Source organism: Eubalaena glacialis, chromosome 12 (genome assembly GCF_028564815.1).
Source record: "Eubalaena glacialis isolate mEubGla1 chromosome 12, mEubGla1.1.hap2.+ XY, whole genome shotgun sequence".
Taxonomy (NCBI): domain Eukaryota; kingdom Metazoa; phylum Chordata; class Mammalia; order Artiodactyla; family Balaenidae; genus Eubalaena; species Eubalaena glacialis.
Window position 1 is genome coordinate 68,153,960 of NC_083727.1, and position 16,084 is coordinate 68,170,043.

Genomic DNA, 16,084 nt, shown 5'->3' on the forward strand with positions numbered 1-16,084 from the left:
CAAAAGAGACAGAAAACTTGCTGATATGGCAGACAGAAGGCCAATCGCTAAAAGAGTGCTCTTGAGGACTTGAGAGAGGATAGGATCTCCTGAGCAAGTGGGCCAACTCAGCCCAGCAAGGCTCATCCTTCTGGACATTGATGGAGTTGAACTGGATGATCTCTGGAGACCTAGCCTGTGCTACAGGTTGATGGTCTTGGAATTTTTCTAGGTTCCTGCTGGAGGGAGAGAAAAAAAATCCTGCAGGTCAGAACGAGAGGAGAGACGTTTGGATTGAGAGGTAGGGAAAGACCAGGGAGATGGGAGGCAGATTGGTCTGGAAAGGAGAGAATCATCTGACTTCAGAAGAGGCGTGAGCTCACTTGTCTTATCTTTGTTTGTAAATCCTCCCTGACTTTTCCCATATGGTCTTAGAGTTCATCGGAGATGACAGTTCAAGAGCTGTAGAACCACTGGGCTATTTGATAACCTAGAACATAGACAGATTGTAGAAAATGCAGATGATTGCTCTGTAACGATTTCAGAAGGATCTTGAAAAAAGTTATTATTATTTAATGACCTCAATTTCCACATGAGTATGCAGGGAATAACAATACAAGGCACCAGTTTGCCTTTCAGGGCTGCTCTTCAGATTAATGAAATGTGATAAGTTAAAGTTCTTGGAAGGATGGTGCCATATAAACAGTAGGTGTTATTATTCCCATAAAAGGAAAGCACAGTCTTCTCTGATGAAATGGCTCTTACCTCAGACTCTTCATTAAAAGCTGTGGTGCAAGTTTCGAAGTTGCATTGGTGAGACTTGGTAGCAGATGGAAAAAAAAAAAAGCAAAAAAATAAGAAGTCAACATATTCCAGGTAACTACTTGCCGGCAAGTAAGAAGTTTTCAAGTCCTAGAATCGTGCTGATAAGTCTGAACTGCCTAAAGGCAGAACTTATTTATAGTAACACAAAGGTGACTTCCAGCCCTGAAATCTGGGCCTCTGCCTTGGATGGGGGTGCAATAAAGCAAAGCCGTGAAAAGGGGAGCTAATACTATTGTGATTCCATCTCTGAAGGCTGCTCAGTGGTGCTGCTACAGAGGGAGGGAAATCTGGTGTGAAAATAGCCACAGCGATAGCTGATTTTAAAACTGAAATATATAAGCTATTTCCAAACCTCTTACATTTCTAAATCCTGAGGCCAGTAAGTCCTATTTAAAGAGCTTTATGCAGAGGTGCATTCCTCTTTTGGAATAGTAGAAGGAGTTGAGTGGACAAAAACTGAGACCTTTTGAAGAATTATTTTTAAGTGACCTGATTTCAAAGGCAGTTTTAAGGCTTTCTTTCACTTCACCTGTTTCACCCTGTATAATGTAGGATGACCACAGTAATCAACATTTTTAAATGGATTCATAACAAAGCCTTTGACAGTAAAGTTGTTTGCATTAAATTTTATAAAAGTAGGTACCAGTGTATCTATTTATTTCAAGACTCTTCTCTATATATGAATTAAATGTCCCTTACGTTTCTTGCTTTGCTCTGTTATAGAATCGCTTAGCTATTTCAATTGAAATCAGTAATAGATTTAGAGACAGAGTTCAGAGCTGTAAAGTTCCTCACTTGATCAGGAATCATACATATTATTTTTGTCATATTTAATCATAGAACCCAGGCCTTTAACAGGGTACTTAATTAAACTTCTAATTCATGATAAGAAGTTAAATAGCACTTGGGAGGGTTTTTTAAAAATTATTTCCACATCCCATCCAGATTACCAAAAAAATTAAAAATAAAAAAAAATAAAGGTATGATGGACATAATGGCTGTCAGCCAAGGGTATTGTAGGTCATGCCAACATGAGCTGGCAGCAAGCCATTGTCCAATTAGCATGACTTGATCGATGCAGAGTAATCACTCTTGAGTTCGTGGTTGAGTCACTCGTGATGGAGTGGTACTTCCCTTGAGCCAGTGCTTCTTAGAATAGGTTTCTTGTTCACTGTTATTACCTGCCCTACTTTGCCAATAAAAGAGCAGGACCGTTTAGGCTGAAAGCCGAAGAGAAGAGAAACATTGATTATAGATCTCATTTCTCTTTGCTTCCTGAAAACTGAGATTGCAATTACACAGTGAAAGCATGGGGTGTTTTTTTTAAATGAGTTACAGGAAAATACAGTTTCCGCACCAAAATACTCAAGAGTTGGAATCCAAGAGTCAGTTTTGATTCTGTCTTTTCTTTGGCAGCTCTAACACTGAGCACAAAAGGGAGGATATCAGTAGAGTTACCTAATCATCTTAATGGATTCGCATTCCATTCAAAAACTTGGAATGTCCCGAAACTGCTTCAGGTTTCAGCTCTATTGTTGGGGTGTCCGTGACATTTCTGGTGGGTGTGCAGTTCTACACAAGCAGACAGCTTTTGAAAGGGACCCTTCTTCTGGTGAGAACACCTGGAATCTTGGTTGAACAAGCCGTAAACCAGGAAATTGATTCAGGAATTCCTTAATAAAAGGGATCATATCCAGGCGTTGGGGTGGTGTGTGGTTGTCTGTAGGAAAGGCTGTTCTTAGAAGCACAAAGAAAGTAAAATAGCTGTTGGCACTCATCAGTTAATACCTTCCTGTTTATTTTCTTGTTTGTTTGGTTTCTTAACCAGATCACAGGCTGGACAAAGGGTTGGGTTGGTTTTGCTTTCAGGAGTGGGGCAATTAAACAGCCGCACTTTTGGTTTCCTGATATTTCAGAAGTGTTCTTTTTCCCATTAACTTGGTGCATATAGTAAGATGTTTGTTTCACTTTGCCCTAGACCCCTCAAATATGTTGACAGTCTCTCTCACTGACAGTGGCACCTCTTCCAAGCTCGCTGGTGATGCAGTGAGCTGTACTGTCTGAGCTGGACTTCTGTGTGCAGCCTGGCAAAGGCTGTGTGTGAAAAAGTGAGTGCATTCAGCACCCTGGGTGGGATGGAGCCAGGCCTCCAATGTGAGCACATTTTTGGACTGATTGGCAGCAGAGAGAAATACTGGCAGCTGTTCCCAAGCAAGCCAAAAAGTTGGCCCGGGGATGGAAAAAAAAAATGCTGGGATTTAGCCAACGAAAGATTCCTGCATTTAGAAGAAAATCAAAGGAAGGATACAGAAGGTCACAATGACAGACCTCCAGCTGGTTGAAGTCACAACTATTTCATTTTGTCTTCTGCTGTATAAAGGATAGTATTACTTGTCATTGCCACTCAATTTTTCCCAATTCTTTATTTCTAAGTCTTCATTTTTGTTCTCTTGATTTCTTTATTTTTTTTAATTCTCTACATACAAAATCAAATGACAGATTATTCTTCCTAAAAGTAGTGTACGGGTGATGTTATTTGCAGAGGCGGTATCTGCAACCAGAATTGAATAGAACGGGGCAGGTCTCAGAGGGCAGTAGCCACACGCGTGTGTTCCAAGCTATGTTGAGTGATACAGGTTGGAGTGGAGTTATGTGTGAAGATCACCTCAAAGATCTGTCCAGAGAGACCTTCTGACACCTCACAACTCATCTATTATTCTTGTTTTATTAGTTACTAAAAGAGAAGGATGGGAAAAACAGGAAAGTTCCTAAAAGGCCAGGAAAATGTCTGCTGAAAGATAGGATGCTCAAGGGTGTTGCCATGTAAAGATGAGCACTCTTGTACCACAGGAGACATTTTCCTATTTGATGTCATTCTTCTTTCCAGTGAACACCTTAGACTATGTGCGAATATTCTTTCTGCCAAGTAGAGCTGTTGTAGCCCAGGAATTAAATTGTACCCTACAAATAGGAAGGTGGAAAGATTAAAAATGTGGACCACCAAAATTTGGGGGTAAGAAATATACAGGATTCTAAGAGAAGATGTTTGAAGCACACCTTTTGTAACTCTGGGGATTTTGGGGGGGGTGACTTAAATCCATCAGATTTGCAAGATATTCACGGAAATACGATGACCTTTCAAAGTTCTGTTTAGCAAAGTCTCTCCATGCCTCCTGTTTGAGGCTGTTGCAGTAGATGTCAACCAGATATTCTCACTTGCTAACAGAAGAAATAGTATCCTGGCTACATGGGGGGGATTTCAGCTCTATTAAAGGAGAATTTGATAACAGTGCAAGATGCTAGACACTGCGGTAGGGTAGAAACAAACACAGAATTACCTTCAGAGGAGGGGTGTGTGTGTGTGTTTAAAGGACAAAGGGGTCAAGGGACTTCCTTGGCGGTCCAGTGGTTAAGACTTAGCCTTCCAATGCAGGGGGTGCGGGATCGATCCCTGGTTGGGGAGCTAAGATCCCACATGCCTCGCAGCCAAAATAAACAAGCAGAAGCAATATTGTAAAACAGAAGCAATATTGTAACAAATTCAGTAAAGACTTTAAAAATGGTCCACATCAAAAAAATCTTAAAAAAAAAAAAAAGGACAAAGAGGTCAAAGGACAAGATGGCTTAAGTACAGCACTTCATAGAAGCAGAGGAATGGAACACATGACCCTTTTCTAGATCATTTCTTTTGGGAGGTTAACTTAGAAATTTAAGACAGAACCATCTCCTCCAAGGAGCTTACAATATAGTTGAAGAATCAAGACAAACCATAGAAATCAAAGGTGTAAACAATTCAAGAGCATTTGCTGTAGATGCCATGTTATGTGTTAGCCGTTGTTTATACCACAGAGGTTCTGATCTGGGGGAGGACAGGATTTTCCTTCCATCTCCTAAAACCACCTGAAACTAACACTCACCGGATTGATCAGACTTTCTTAGGGAACAAGTGGGGAGAGAGCCTCCAGGAAAAGACACTGGCATGACAAAGGTCCCAAAAGAAGCAGTCACAGGGCCTTGAGGACCCAGCTCTGATGAGCACAAAGAGTAGATTTGGGGAAATAATTCAAAATATGGTCAGATTACATGGAGCCTTCCTAGGAAAAAATAAGGTTTAGACCGAAGAATTTAATCTTGATGGAGTAAGCAATGGGAATTCACTGAAACGTTGTGAGCCAAAAAGTGGCAGGATGAAAAAGAATTTAAGGACTAACTGTCTAGCAATGGAATGTTGGACGGATGGGACAACAAACTACTCCAGACAGAGGGCACAGCCAGGAAGCTCACCCTGCTCCCAGCATGAGCTGATGAAGGTATGTGCCTGGTGAAGAGCTGGGAGATGCCAAAGACTGAGTGTGGGACTCATCAGTGGGAAAAGAGGCCATCCAGCCTTGATATGTATCTATAGTGCTTTATAAGTTCCCAAGGCACCACGAGTGCAAAGCTGAAGATACAGATGTGAGGAACACGGACCCATAGGTGGTGGCTGAGACCACCAGGAATTGCCGATCCCTTTCAGAAAAGAGAAGAGAAAAAAGGTCGGGGGCTGAGATTGAGCTCCTATACTTAAACTCCCATTGCTGGTTCCTCTAAGAATGAAGTCTACTCTGGATGGGTGGTTTTAAGGTTACTTTCATTTATTTGGGAAATATTTAAGCCCCAACAATTTATCAGACTGAGGATACATATAGAGGTGCTCCCTAAATTACCTTTTAAGGAGTATGCCTTCCAGGTGCTATTGTGAGCATCATGCCTTACTTAGCACAGATGGATACAAGGACCTTCAAGGAGATACTAAATTTCTGGAGGACAAAGCCTCTAAAAATACCTCAAGGGTATGTGTAATCCAGTGCCACATACTTTAAAGGGGCAGGAACAGATTCAGGCAAAGGTGATCACTTATGGTTAAAACCATTATGATGAATGTTTGCTGGACATTACTATAGTAGCTAAGCAACACACACAGACACAAAGTAACAACACACACTCTCTACCCACAAACCCAGGCAGGGGTCAGCCTGAGCATCACTCCTGGTGAGTCACCTAGGTGTTAGATATCTTCTGATGATATTCATGAAATAGACACTCTCCCCAATGATGTGTTCTGTGTGTAACTTGACCTCATAAAGCCTTTAGATATAACTTCCAGTTAGAGGAAAACCAATGATTACAAAAACAAGCCTAACAACACCATTGAGGGAGCAGCGGGGCAAATCCAGAAGGTGGGTTGTTCTGCAGGACAAATGGCCTGATTTCTTCAATAAGTGTCATAAAAATGGGACTATGCTAAATTAAACAAGAGTTAAGGGGTTTAAAAACTAGCTGCACTACGTGATCCTGGAGTGGTTACTCGTTTGGATAAACCAGTTATAAAGGACTTTGGGGGGGAAATTGGAAAAATCCAAATGTGGTCTGGGTATTAGGAGAAATTTTCCTGAACTGGAAAGGTGGTAATAATTGGAAAAGGCAGACTGAGAAACAATAGGTCCTGTATGATCTCGGTTTGGTTAAAAAATACAAATTGGAGTGTGTGTGTGTGTGTGTGTGTGTGTGTGTGTGTGTATGTAAAGGAGCCAAAGGACCTGTGCTAAAGTGTTAAGAGTGGTGACCTGTGAATGGTGGGAATGTGATGGGTTTTGTTTTGCTTGTCTGCATTTTCCAATTTCCTACCGTGTACGTTATTACATTTCTGTAATAATAAAAAGGTTATTTGAACACTTCAGTGGATAGAAGGGAAGGAGGGAGTGAAGATTGGGTGGAGTGTGGAACATAATACTGGAAAAAGTACAACTCCGTGGTATGGCATTATATGTGATTTCAAAACTTCTGTGGCCCCATCGATTTTCTTCCTAGAAGCACCAATGCTGCACCAGTGCCCCCTGGTCCCTTCCTTCCAGCTCCGGGCCCTCCGTTCTCCTAACTAAGAGACTAGAGTCCTTAACTAGGACAAAACAAACTTGCACTCACAGTCTCATTGGTTAAATGAAAATCAACCCAAAAGCAATAAAGAGAATAGATTTCTTCTAGTTCCTTCTTATTAAAAGTGTGAGAACTTTTTTCATATTTAAATTTACCTTGATCATTGAAACCTACAGATGCTCTTCCTTCCTATATGTTCTCTAGAGTTGCATCTCTGGAAATTACTAATGTTATTTTCAGTGAAAATAGCTCAGATGTTTTCCAAGACTCTGACCCTCTGCGTCCCCAGATAGAGAAGGAAATTCTCACCATCTAGTGAAATCTTGTACAACTATGAAGGAAGTAGCAGATGTGGGGAGTGTCACTCCTTTCGTGTTACCCTGGTCTACAAGTACTGAAATTGAAGAGAAGGAGAGTCCTTTCATGAATATTTTCAAACCTATGTAAATATCTACAAATGCGTGCTTTGGAAGTTACTCAATCAGCTTACTTCAGGCTTAGGTTATATACTGAATATCTCCAGATAGTTGCTCTTTCAAGGATGTGTCAGAATGTTCAATAGGAAGGACATGTTTTTATATTAATCAGTTGGATGATGACATTTTCAAAAACCAAGAGTAAAAGACTCTGCTTCCATCCTCAACTGGGCTTTGTTAAAAAAGGACAACCATAAAGTCGTCCCTGGATCCTGGAAAGCCTGGACCACTGGGGGACCTGCAGTAATGAGGTGGTTTCCCTCCATCATGCCCAAAGTCTGGAAGAAGACAACTGACACGTGTGTGATTAAGATTTCAGAAGAGTGAGTCAAAATAGAAAGTGATGCTCTAGTGGACCTGCACCTGTAAGTCTCACACTGGTGTTTAAAACAACTTAATGCAGACTGCTTCCTACTCTGTGGTCAACAGAATGCTGGTTCTTCCTTCCTCATCAGGAGCCTCCAGAAATATCTTTTTTTTTAAGTTTTTTTATGTGATTTTCTCTTCAATCAATCTTTAGCTTGTTTTCATGGGAAATCTATAGTATTTAACTCTTCTAATACCCATGTGTTAGTCTGCTCAGGCTGCCATAACAAAATACCACAAAATGGGTGGAATAAGCAACAGAAATTTATTTGCTCACAGTTCTAGAGGCTAGAAGTCCAAGACCAAGGTGTCTGCAGGTTTGGTTTTTCCTAAGGCCCCTCTCCCTGGTTTGCAGATGGCCTCCTTCTCGCTGTGTCTTCACATGGCCTTTCCTCTGTGCACAGAGAAAGAGAGAGAACACTGGTGTCTCTTCCTCTTCTTATAAGGACACCAGTTCTGTCAGCTCAAGGCCTCACCCTTATGACCACATTTAACCTTAATTACCTCCTTAGAGGCCCTGTCTCCAAATATGGGGAGATGGGGATGAGGATTTCAACACACGAATTTGGGGAGACACAATTCAGTCCCTAATGACCCACTAAAAAATAATGGGTTTATACAAATAACTAAACAACATAGGTGCAAGATTATCCACATATGTACAGCTACACAACCGCTTACTATGTAACCATATGGAAGAAAAAAGATCTCCATGAACTGATATGGAGTAATTTCCAAGATATATTTTAGAAGGCAAAAACAAGATGTAGAAGAGTACATACACTAGGTATGGTATGCTTCCTTTTGTTGAACAAACAAGAGAAAATATGAGTATGTATTTGTAATGCATATGTATAATTTATAAGTATACACACACATTTGCATATTTTATTAAAAGAAACACAGAAAAGACAAAAAGTTATGAAAAGGTGACCTATGGGAAGTGGGTGAAAACAGAATGAAAGGATCTGAGATGGAAGTGACTTTCTATCATTTTAATTGGTATTGACTTTTGAACCATTTAAATGTTTTACATAGTCAAGAAATTAAAATTTAATCAAAAAAGATGAGAAGCAGCAAGCCCTAAAATTTAAAACAAATAGAAAAAAATGAACTCACTGTATATTAAATTGGTTAATTAACCACACAGAATAAAAGAATAAATTAGATTAACTTTTGAACATGGTTCTATGGCTAGACATCCTCTGTGGGATATTCTTCAATACAGCTGGCGTGAACTTTTCAAAAGTGTCGCTGCCATGAAAGACAAAATGATGGGGGACTCTCCTAGGTCAAAGGAAATTAAGTGGGACCAAATGCAGTAAGTGATCTTGATTGGCTCCCAGATTAAAAAAAAAAAAAATCTATGAAGGACATCCTTGGAGCAATTTAGAGACTCAATATAGACTGTATATTAGTTTACAACATTGTGCCAACATGAGTTTTCTTGGGTAGGAAATTGTTATTTTGGTTATATAGAATGTTCTTGTTCTCAAGATATATATGCTGAAGTATTTAGGAATGAAATGTCATGATTTACTTTCAAGTGGTTTTGGGAAGAAATGTATATGTGGAGGGGGTGGGAGGGTGTGTTTATCTATAGATAGATAAAGATATAGAGAAGACAGCACACTTTTTTTTGCTTAAAACACTAGAAGGTATTTATTGGGACAGCTTCAGGCACAGTTTGATCAAGGAGAGCATACAAATTTAGCAAAATTTAACGGTTGGTGAATTGAGATTAAAGGTATATGGATGTACATTTCTTTCATCTTTTCTGTAGGTTGGAATTTTCAAGATAAAAAATTGGGAAAAAAATAATAGATATGGATTGATTTTGTCATGAAGGTGCTCCATTCACAAGAAGCATTTACTAAGTACCTACTCTGTGCCAAGCCCTGTTCTAAGTGCTGGGGATGTAGCCATGAACAAAGGCAAAGAAAGTTGGAGCTCTCATGGGCCTATAGTTTAGTGCAAAAGACAAATAAGAAAACAGATAACTTTAGATTGTGATGAGTGCTAAAAGTAAAATAAAACGAGGTGATGTGATACAGTCATCAAGGGAGAAGCAACATTAGATAGGGTGGCCAGGGAAGGGTTCTCCAAGGAGGAGACTTTGGGGCTGAGACCTGAATGACCAGAAGGAGCCATTCATTCATTGACCAGATTTGCAATGAGCACCAACTGTGTGTGCTCTTCTAGGTACCCGATGTAGCGGGGAACAAAATGGGTACACCCTCTGCCTTCCCAGAGCTTACATTCCCATTAGGGGCAACATACAGTAAACAAGAATATGTAAGCTGGTGATCAATGTTACAGGGGCAAATAAAATAGGAAGGGGAGTAGTTAGTGACGACAGGAGTTGAAATTTTGTTTTGTTTCATTTTGGCATTGTAGGTTTTTAAAAATTTTTTTGAAGTATACTTGATTTACAGTGCTTCAGGTATACAGGAAAGTGATTCAGTTATACGTGTGTGTATGTGTATACATATACACATTCTTTTACAGATTCTTTTCCATTATAGGTTATTACAAGATATTGAATATAGTTCCCTGTGCTATACAACAGGTTCTTGTTGTTTATCTATTTTATATATAGTAGTATGTGTCTGTTAATCTCAAATTCCCAGTTTAACCCTCCCAACCCCTTTCCCCTTTGGTAACCATAAGTTTGTTTTCTATGTCTGTGAGTCTATTTCTGTTTTGTAAATAAGTTCATTTGTATCATTTTTTAGATTCCACCTATAAGTGATATCATATGATGTTTGTCTTTCTCTGACTTACTTCACTTAGTATGATAATCTCTAGGTCGACCCATGTTACTACAAATGGCGTTATTTCATTCTTTTGAATGGCTGAGTAATATTCCATTCATCTTCTTTATCTATCTTCTTTATCCATTCATCCGTCGATAGACATTTCAGTTGCGAGTTGAAATTTTAGACAGGGCGGTTCGGAAAGGGCTCATGGAGCAGACAACATACAGAGACCGGGTCTAGAGCTGGGGTGTTGGGAGGAGACAGATAGTGAAGGGCCTGATGGGCCATATTAATGATGTTGGCTTTTACTCAGTGAAAAGGGATCTTCTGGATGGTTCTGGATAGAGCAGTGACATCATCCAACCTATCTTTCTACAGGATGGCTCTGGATGCTGCGTTGAGAATAGGCTACAAAGGGACGAGGGCAGGAGTAGGGATACCAGCTAAGCATGTCCTGCAATAATTCAAGCAAGAGGTAGTTTGTAGGAGGGTGGTGGCAGGGAAGAAATGCAAAGGCTTGGAACCTGACTCTATCTTGAATGCAGAACTGCCAGGACTTCCCACTAGCTGATTGGAAGTAGGATATGAGAAAAAGAAAAGAATCCAAGATGACTGAGGTTTTGGCCCTAAAAACTGGAAGGATGGGAGTTGCCCTGAACTGAGGTAGGAAAGAAAAACTGCCCAAGGAGCAGGTTTGAGAAAGGACGCGAGGGATGGGGTGGGTGGATGGCAGGATCCGGGGGCAGTCAGCAGCCAGCCAGAGGGAAAGCAAAAGCTTGAAGATGTACTGAGAGTTTCACCGCAGGCTTGTGCGAGGATAATTAGGAATGCCTTGGGATAAATCTTTTCATAGAATTTTTTTCATTTACAAATTAACCTTTTGGTAATTTGAGCTCCATCCACTCAGATGAAAAAGTTAACTCCCAGTTTGCACTGTCAACTGCCTCTAGGAGTCTGGCTCCCACGTGGAGATGCTATAGGATGTCTCCCTTGTTCTGGGCGCTGGGTGGAAGTTTTGGTGAGAAAGGGGGATTTGTGCTGAAGATGTGGCTCTATTCACAGTGACATTTGAGGTGGCGTTGGTGGGAGTGACCCTGCAAGGTTCAGCCGGGGTGTCATAGTGGTTCCCAGACATTTTTTGCCAATGATCCCTTTGACATGCGACTGAATCTCACAGGCTGCCTTTCAGTTTTGAACCCAAATTTCCCTTCCTTCCGTGCCCCTCGCCTGCGTCCACGAGGGATGCACATTCTGAGCATATCTCGTTCCTCAAGAGCAGGCTTTGGCAGCTCGGAGACTATTCATTCACATTCCATTGCCTCTTCTGTGCTCCCTCCAAGATTCCAACAGAGGCTGCACTTAAAATAATGAGGCTTTATTTATGCAGATTCTTCCTCCCCCAGAAAGATGCTGAGAGCTTTTCATGGGAATTCTTGAAGAATTGCTGAGGTTCCGTGGACTTCAGAAAGTGTGCTTGAAATGGGGACTCTGACAGTTAGGGCCCCCAGTAAGGCTTATTGATGGAGAGAATGGACCTTGAACCCACTCTGCCGCGAGGACCCTCTCTCTGCAGCTGTAACACACCCTGCCAACTGCAGTCCAGCCCAAGACAACACTCCGGGGACCTCCCTTTCTAGCCAACACCAGAAAAAGAAGCGGGGTGGACTTGCCCTCTCCCTCTCCTTCTTTATACCTTCTCTTCTTACCTCCCTGTGTTTATTTAAAAGCCATATCAGTCACAAAAAGCCAGTCACAAAAAGCCAAATACTGTATGATTCCACTTAAATGAGGTATCTAAAGTATTCAAGTTCATAGAAATGGAAATAGAATGATGGGTACCAGGGGCTGGGTGCTAGGCGGTAAAAAGGAGTGGTTTAATGGTTACAGAATTTCAGATATTTTTTAATGTTTATTTTATTTATTTATTTATTTATTTGGCTGCGCTGGCTCTTAGTTGCAGCATGCAGTACCTAGTTCCCTGACCAGGGATCGAACTCGGGCCCCCTGCATTGGGAGCACAGAGTCTTAACCCCTGGACCACCGGGAAGTCCTAGAATTTCAGATTTTTAAGATGAAAAAGTTCTGGACCTCTGTTTCACAACAATGTGAATATACTTAACACTGCTGAACTATACCCTTAAAAATGGTTGAGATGGTAGATTTTATGTTACGTGTTTTTTACTACAACTTTTTAAAAGCCACATTAACAGCATTACTTCCGTGAAAGGAAAAATATGCAAGTTCTAAAAAGTAGAATGCTTTCAGACAGAGAGAACAAGCAGAGGCCACGGGGTAAGGTTTTTATGTTATAACTGTAGGTGTTTCATCCATCTCCCCATGATTTTTCTGGATACACATATGTATTGTGTATGTGTTTGTGTGCAAGTACTCCAGCATTTTGTACACTTGTATGGGTCTTCCAGACGTGGTTATTATCATCATTACAGCATAAGAAAAAGGCTTCAGAATCACCCCCAGGTCACCCAGAGCAGCCACTGGTTAGTCCTCTGCTAGCTTCAATATCTAAGTAGTTAGTAGTCTAGTTCAGCTCCACTTGGGGGCAAATTTCTATTCTAGTTTATATTGTTATTACTTTTGGTCCAGAAGTTCCTGAAATTCAGTTTCCTTTGTGCTTCCTACGCATGTGAGCCCCTTTTCTAACCAGTTGTTGAATTGGATAATTCCCTGGGTCCTATGGAGTCTGGCCTCCACTGGCTGCTCTGTCTGTATTAGAAGGTTATTTCTGAATCTTAGGATTCACTTCAGTCCTTTTTTGGAAATAAAATACATGACATTATTTGTAATTGTAACTTGCTTTGAAGTTACGAATGTTTCAGAAGAAGAATTCTGAAAGAGCATGATTGTCTTACCATCCAAGGAATTCTTCCTTTCTCCGTCTTGTAGAACTGGAGAGGCAGCCTCTGCACCAACATGGCCATCTGTGATCAGAGGCCAGTGTCAAGAGAAGGTCCCTCCAATGCCAGCTTCACAACATGAGACCCAGTTCAATTGTTCACCTCGACTTTGTGTCTAGAATTTGAGTTAGAATCACTAATTAGATGATCACTAATTAGATGGTCACAGACCTGGGAGAACCAGCCAAGAAATTCCAACCCAGAGTCAGGTCCTAACCATGAGAACAGGAAACAGATGTCTAAACAGGTAGAATGGTGACCTCCAGGAATCTATGTGGTATCATTGCAGGAACATCTCTTTTGCCTTGGCCTCAGGTTGCTGGTACAGAACTATGTTCTCTCCTAAGTTGTGACCATTCTTGATACATTATAGATATTTCTTGAATATCAACCATGAGTAAATCACAGAACATGTTGCCATGTTTTAGAGGTATCCTTCACCTCATCTCACTTATTTCATTGCCTTTTGTCTTCCGCCTCTTCTACTTAAAGTCATTTCTTCTTGTTTCTTTTCTACTCATGTTGAGATTACCTGGTTCAGTCCTAAAACCTGTCTAAGAGATTATTAAGGAGGAAAGGCTTTGGGCTATTTTCTCCTGCCATTTTAGAGTGTGCAGAATGGCAGGGTGTGTACAACTTTCATGATATTTTTTAATGGCTGTTACTGTGTCAAGCCCAGGAAAAATACAAGATGGGGCATGCTGCTGTCCATTCAAACAAAACTGTGGTTCCATGTGACAGACTACACTTGCTCTCCTGACAGGTCTAAATAGAAAGGGCTTACTTGTTCAGCAGGGGAAATCATGCCTGGAAATAATGCCTGTGTAAATGTCTTGAAACTCAGACTGCTGAGTTTGCATTTGTTTAATTTCTAGGTTCTGCAACTACACAGTTGAATTTTTGTTGAGTAGATACGATGGCCTTTGAAAATGTACATACTTAGGAAATCACTGACTTCTTTATTTTTTTAATACTGCCTTTCATTACATTCTATCAAGGCTGCCTGTGTTCTCTGCAAATTGTTCGTGATCTCAGCAGACTGGTTGGACTAGGTCAGAATTCCAAACTAAAGTAGCTTGAAGCATGTGTCGTTCACAGGCTTATAGGAGACTTGGGGAAGTTTAAGAAAGCTCTGTTTGTTTTGCCAACTCACGAGTCCATATATTTTGCCAGCAGTATCCAGAGTAAATGAAAGTACTATCCACCTTGTCTTTCTTCCTTGTCGATTTTTGTATAAAGTGTTTAAGGAATACTAAGAACCATAACTCCTCTCAATTATTGTGGTAGAAAGTGAGGAATATAAAGGATTGAAAGTTAAAAGATAAGGCATGTTAGAAGTCATTTAGTCCAATCTCCCATCAAATTTGGAATCCTCTTGTGATAATGACATAGGTAGCTCTCCAGCCTCTGCTGGAACACCTCCAGCAGTGGGGAGCACACCACCGCCTAAGAGCCCCTTTCATTTTGTACAGCTGTGATTACTAAAAAATTCTTCATTTTTCATCGAAATCTACCTCCCTGAAATTTTCATCTGTGGTCCTATTTATGCCCTCTGGAATGGAAGAGAGCAAAGCTCATCTCATCTTTCCATGATAGCCCATTAACTCTCCAAAGACAACACTTGTGTGGGCCCCATATGTCTCCCTTTCTCTGGGTTGAACATCCCTGGTTCCATCGCCACCTGGGACATGGGTTCAGTGTTCATCATGATGCTTTTTGCCTGGCCTGTTCTTAACATACAGCACCAGGACTAAATACAAGAGTCACAGTGTGATCTAAACAGTAAAGAATCTAGAGAAGCTATAACCCCATCTCTGCATTATACATCTCTTGATATAGCCCAGGTTGTGTTAAGTTTCCTGGCAACTGTGTCACAGTCCTGACACACCTCATTAAGCCAGAACTCTCCCATCCTGTTTTTACAAAGTTGACCTTTTTTTTTTAAAGTATAGTTGATTTACAATTTTGTGCAAAGTTGACTTTTTAAATTCCAGTGCAGGAATTGACACCTCTTTGTTAAATTGCATCCTTACACATTTACACATTTACACCATAATATCAGCCCATGGTCATCATTTAGGGTCTTGATTCTGTCTCCTAGAGTATCGTACCAGCTTGCCGCCCAAATCTTTTCCAAGTCAGAGATAGAAGTTAAGCATGACAGACTGAGCAGAAAGCTGGGTCTTACCACCAGACAATTTTCCTCAGGTTGAAGCTGACAGTAATCCATCGCCCAGCCACTGATTGCTTAATTTTACTATCTTCTAGACCCTATTTTTTCATATGACTTAAAGAGTGAGCTAAGAGATGTCAGCTGCCTTGCTGAAATCCTGGGATGCTATTTCTACTGCATTCTCTGAGCAGTGATCCCATCAAAACCAGAAATGAAGTTTTGTTGGCATGACTTGGTCCTAATGAAGCTTGAATCATCTGCCACTTTCCTGTCTACATTCTGAGTGGGTTATGGTTTGTTTGCCAGACCCAGAAAGATCAAGTATACAATTCATGTGGAATTCCAAGACTTAGTTTTACTCCCTAAGAACATCAAAACTTTCAGAGGGTGGGTGGGAAGATTTAAAAGTGCCTCATGGAAAAAACAAGTGCCTCATGCACATCTGGATTGAGTGACAGGGAAAATGTCAGGAAAAAAAAATCCTCCCTTATGTGTATACGTTATAAAAATGAAAAGAAAACAAAAACGTAAGTCACTGTAATTCTTGAGGAAATGGCTGATAAAATTGGGATATGATTTAAAAACAGAAATGGAGGCTGGATATTATTTAAAAAACAAACAAAACAAAAACTTTGAGTCGCTGAAGCCCATGGTGTTACACATCTCTATTAGAGA

At 40.6% G+C, this 16,084-nt stretch overlaps 1 protein-coding gene across 2 annotated transcripts in view; it reads left to right on the top strand.

Moving 5' to 3' along the window:
• Window positions 1-16,084, top strand: part of BACH2 (BTB domain and CNC homolog 2) — a 273,204-nt gene that overhangs the window by 202,167 nt on the left and 54,953 nt on the right. The gene's annotated exons all lie outside the window — the stretch shown is intronic.